The 4,661-nt window shown below is 39.7% G+C and overlaps 1 non-coding gene across 1 annotated transcript; it reads left to right on the top strand.

Moving 5' to 3' along the window:
* Positions 1–4,282: 4,282 nt before the first annotated feature.
* Trnar-acg (transfer RNA arginine (anticodon ACG)) lies at positions 4,283–4,355 on the top strand. The gene has a single exon. It is a non-coding gene; the product is annotated as a tRNA-Arg (tRNA).
* The last annotated feature ends 306 nt before the right edge of the window (positions 4,356–4,661 follow it).

Below are 4,661 nucleotides of genomic sequence, written 5' to 3'. Positions count from 1 at the left end.
CATCTGGCGACGTCAAGGAATGTTGGTTCAAAGACTGGAAAAAAGTACCATTTTCACTCTACTTTCTGTATTTTCGTTTCATCATCTGTCATTTCTTTCAACTGAACAGCGACAAAAGCACCACAAGTGTGCAGTAGATGTCTATCCTTCGCTGGTCCAAAATTCCAGAGGTCCTCAAGGAATGTTTCTTCAAAGACTGGAAAAAAGTACCATTTTCAATGTACTTTCTGTATTTTCGTTTCATCATTTGTCATTTCTTTCAACTGAACAGCAGCACCAGCACCACAAGTGTACAGTAGCTGTGCCTAGCTGTCAAACTGGTCCAAAGTTCTAGAGGTCCTCAAGGAATGTTGGTTCAAAGACTGGAAAAATTACCATTTTCACTCTACTTTCTGTATTTTCGTTTCATCATCTGTCATTTCTCTCAAGTGGGCAGCAGCAAAAGCACCACCAGTGTGCAGTAGATGTTTAGCCTCGCTGTCGAACTGGTCCAAAATTCCTGAGGTCCTTCATTGGAACGTGGAACAGCCTCCCTGAGGACTTCGTGATGTGGAACTTTCAGAAGGTCGAGAGAAGTTGCAGTGCATTCATACCCTAGTACTGTTTTCCTTGCATTTCAGTACATTTTTATCTATTTGTTAATTTGTTGGTTTATTTCTTTTTAATAAATGGTCTCTCTTCTTTCTGTATTTCCCTTTACCTCCTCTTACTTCTCCCTAATGAACACCTTAATATTCTTTGGAAGCTTAAAGAATTTCAAGTCAGTGGCCCCTGTGGTGGGCTTGTTCCATGTGAATTGGTTTCATCCTCTGAAGAGGAGAGGAGGAGGAGGAGGAGGAGGAGGAGGAGGAGGAGGAGGAGGAGGAGGAGGAGGAAGGAGGAGGAGGAAGGAGTGGTGGTAGTGGTGGAGGAGGAGGGGAGGAGGAGAGTGGTGGTAGTGGTGGAGGAGGAGGAGGAGGAGGAGGAGGAGGAGGAGGAAGAGGAGTGGTGGTAGTGGTGGAGGAGGAGGAGGAGGAGGAGTGGTGGTAGTGGTGGAGGAGGAGGAGGAGGAGGGATATGCCAGTGGAAATTGTACCCATAATCATAGGAACACTAAGAGGCCCGATCCCAAGATCCCTGAAAAGGAATCTGGAAAAGCTAGATGCCGAAGTAGCTCCAGGAGTCATGCAGGAGAGTGCGTTACAAGAACGGCGCAACCATAGTAAGAAAAGTGATGGACTCCTAAGGAGGCAGGAGGCAGCCCGGAACACCACCCCCCCCCCCTCAATATGAATACCACCCAATCGAATTGGAGGACTGTGATAGAAATAAATATATTTAAATAAAAAAAATACAATAATAATAACAATCTTTGAAAGATTGAATTTCAAGTCAATTCCCCCAGACGAACGAAACAAAGAACTTGAATGAAGTCCTTTAAAAAACATGGTTTGATATATAAGGTCCCCCTATAAATGTCTCGCAAATCCATTAATCTTTGGTTTCAGTGCACGAAGTCCGGGAATCCTCGTTCTGATGGCGAAAGATTACGTCGATGAAGAAATCTTCAAACTTTCCTTTTAAGTTTTCGTAATCTGAGATTTCCACATTCCTCGAATGAAAAATGATCACCCGATCCCCCCCCTCCCTTCTGTTTATGTCTTTATTTAGGCTGTTCAGTGAATGGGTAAAGGTTTAGTAATGATATACGTTTGGTTGATTTTTAATTGATCAACTGTTCCGTACGGCTGTAATAGACGGCGGTGAGTGGATAAAGGTTTAATAATATAATCATTGCTTTTCATTTAATCCACAATTTCGTGTAGCTGGACGCTTTAGTAAGTAGAAAATGACACATCTGATCTCAATAAACGAAAGTGGTCGTCATTTCATGAATGTAGTGGCCGCGACTTCGATTCTCGGGCATTCCACTGAGGGGTGAGAGATGTGTATTTCTGGTGATAGAAGTTCACTCTCGACGCGGTTCGGAAGTCAAGTAGAGCCGTTGGTCCCGTTGCTGAATAACCACTGATTCCATGCAACGTAAAAACAACATACAAACAAACAAACATAAATATAGTTCAGTAAATTAGGCATCTACAAGAAGTTTGGCAGGAATCATAAAATGACTAGTTCTGGCGTAATAGTAATAATATCTTCGGCGCCATAAAAGTGTCCGGGTGCTGTCCAATGATACTATACTCTTTTTTTTTTTTTTTTTCCATCTGTCCATCTGCCTGTGGTGTTTTCGCATGGTAACACTGCGTCCGGAGCTTTAAATAGTTACGCTATGTGTAAGTTTTAGGTAAATAAAAGGATATCTGGGTGTACATTTGCAACTGAAAAGTGTTTTAATAATTTACTGTATGCGAATTACACTGTTAATATTCGAAACAGGATATTATTTATAGCCCGGGACGCAGTGTTACCATGCGCAAACACCAAAGCGGATGGACAGATGGAAAAAAACGGAGTATAGTCTGATTACTTTCTGGGAAAAGTGTGGAAATAAAATTATTTACGTTACAGTTCCAGTAAGGCATCGTCAGATAATCAAGAAAATCTTTCTGCTATGTTGCAAAATAAATCAACTCTATCCCATAACAAGTAAGCTCAGGCATTGCCGTGTTGCAATGATGCAATAACTCTCGTATAAACTTCACTAAATGGTACGTGTTGAAGTACAGGAAATGGAAAATCGTTATTTATAGCTTCGTGCCAACTCCTGGTTGAAAGGAAAGTCTTATGATTTGTTACGAGTTAACAACTTGCCAGATTGGTCTGATTTTATTTTATTATTTCATTCTCTTTAAAATTCGCAGATGTAATTATGCGCGTGTTTAAACTTTTGTGAAGACGAGTTATTCTAAAACCAAGCGCCATTTTGAAAATAGAAATTCATGCTTAGTAAATAGAAACTCATTCTTAGAATATAGAAATTCATGCTTAGTAAATGGGAATTCATGCTCAGGAAATATAAATTCATGCTTAAGAAATAGAAACTCATGCTTAGAAACTAGAAATTCATGCTTAGAAAATTTAAATTCATGCCTAGAAAATGGAAATTCTTAGAAAATAGAAATTCAGGCTTATACAATAGAAATTCGTGCTTAGTAAATAGCTGTTCGTGCTCAGAAAAAATATAAATGCATGCTTATAGAATGGAAATTCATACTTGGGAAATAGAAATTCATTCTTAGAAAATGGAAATTCATACTTGGGAAATAGAAATTCATTCTTAGAAAATGGAAATTCATGCTCGGGGAATAGAAATTCATGCTTAGAAAATGGAAATTCATAATTACAAAATAGAAATTCCTTAGAATATGAAAATGTATACTTATAAAATAGAAATTCATACTTAGACAATGGAAATTCATACTTAGAAAATATAAATTCATGCTTAGGAAATAGAAATGCATGCTTATATAAGAGAAATTCATGCTTAAAAGAAATAGAAATTCATGCTTAGAATATGTAATTCAGGTGATCAGGTTACCAGTCAGATTCGTTCTAGTCCACGAGCCTGTTCGCCGAGCTGAATAATTCTACCCTGCTGCCGTTTGGGCCGAGCCTGGAAATTCCATTTTGCCTGAAGTGGAATTCATTCGCGTCAACAAGGTTTCAGGCCGCTAATTTAGCGTCGCAGTGACGTACTCGACTTTGCTCTCATCCACAGAAATAAGCTCGATTCTGCGTTGACAATTCAATTGTCTACCCTCGGTTTCGAGGGAGGAGTAATCTATTTTATGCCAGACTGCGTTACGAAACTTTGCTATGTGGAGACTCGGTAAATGTCCTTCCCTAAATATAATTGCACAATGGTTAACTCGGGAAATTATGTATATTAGAGCAGAAGAAGGTCCTTGCGTTGCATAGCCAGGTTTTTGATTAAGTCCTTCTTTAGTGGTATAAAAAAATTGCGTGGGAAATGAAATGAGCTAAATCACTTTTAACAAAGAAACAGGTGAAGTCGGGATATTATATTAGAGCAGAAGGGTCATGCCTTGCATAGGTAGGTTTTTGAATAGGTCCTTCTTTAGAGAAAACAATAATAATAAAAAAATTGAAGTGCGTAAGAAATGAAATGAGCTAAATCACTTTTAACAAAGAAACATGGGAAATTGAATCTCGTTATGCACGTATACATAAAGTTACGTTACAACAGTTAAATAGTTTAAGAGAGCATCAACAGTTACGACACAACAGTTAAATAGTTTAAGAGAGGATCATCAAGCAGCATTCTTTTGTTTTTATCAGACTAATGCCGTCTTCAGTAACAACAACATCGCTGCAACACACTGGCCTTGTGGCGCAACGGATAACGCGTCTGACTACGGATCAGAAGATTCCAGGTTCGAATCCTGGCAAGGTCGCAGTGTTCCTTTTTATACTGGTCAGCTGGTGTGGTGGTTAGTGTCGTGACTTTTTGCCACTAAGATGGCGCGGGTGGGTTCGTGTCCACCTCCCAGGGCGATGACAAATCACTGGCTGTGCATCGTGATCAGTTACCGCTGAGATCGATAGGAATTGTCGGAGGATATCGAGTCCTTCGGTTTTCCTGAGAGCTGAGCTAACGACCTTAGTTACCGAGAAGTCCTTCCGACACGTTCCTGTCTCTTGGAAGTTGTGTCCTAGAAGTTGTCTCTTGGAAGTTGTCCAGTAACTAACTTTGTTACCAG

This window comes from Macrobrachium nipponense, chromosome 38, assembly GCF_015104395.2.
Source record: "Macrobrachium nipponense isolate FS-2020 chromosome 38, ASM1510439v2, whole genome shotgun sequence".
Lineage (NCBI taxonomy): Eukaryota > Metazoa > Arthropoda > Malacostraca > Decapoda > Palaemonidae > Macrobrachium > Macrobrachium nipponense.
Note: the sequence above shows the minus strand (reverse complement) of the source record. Positions and strands in the feature narration are given on the sequence as shown.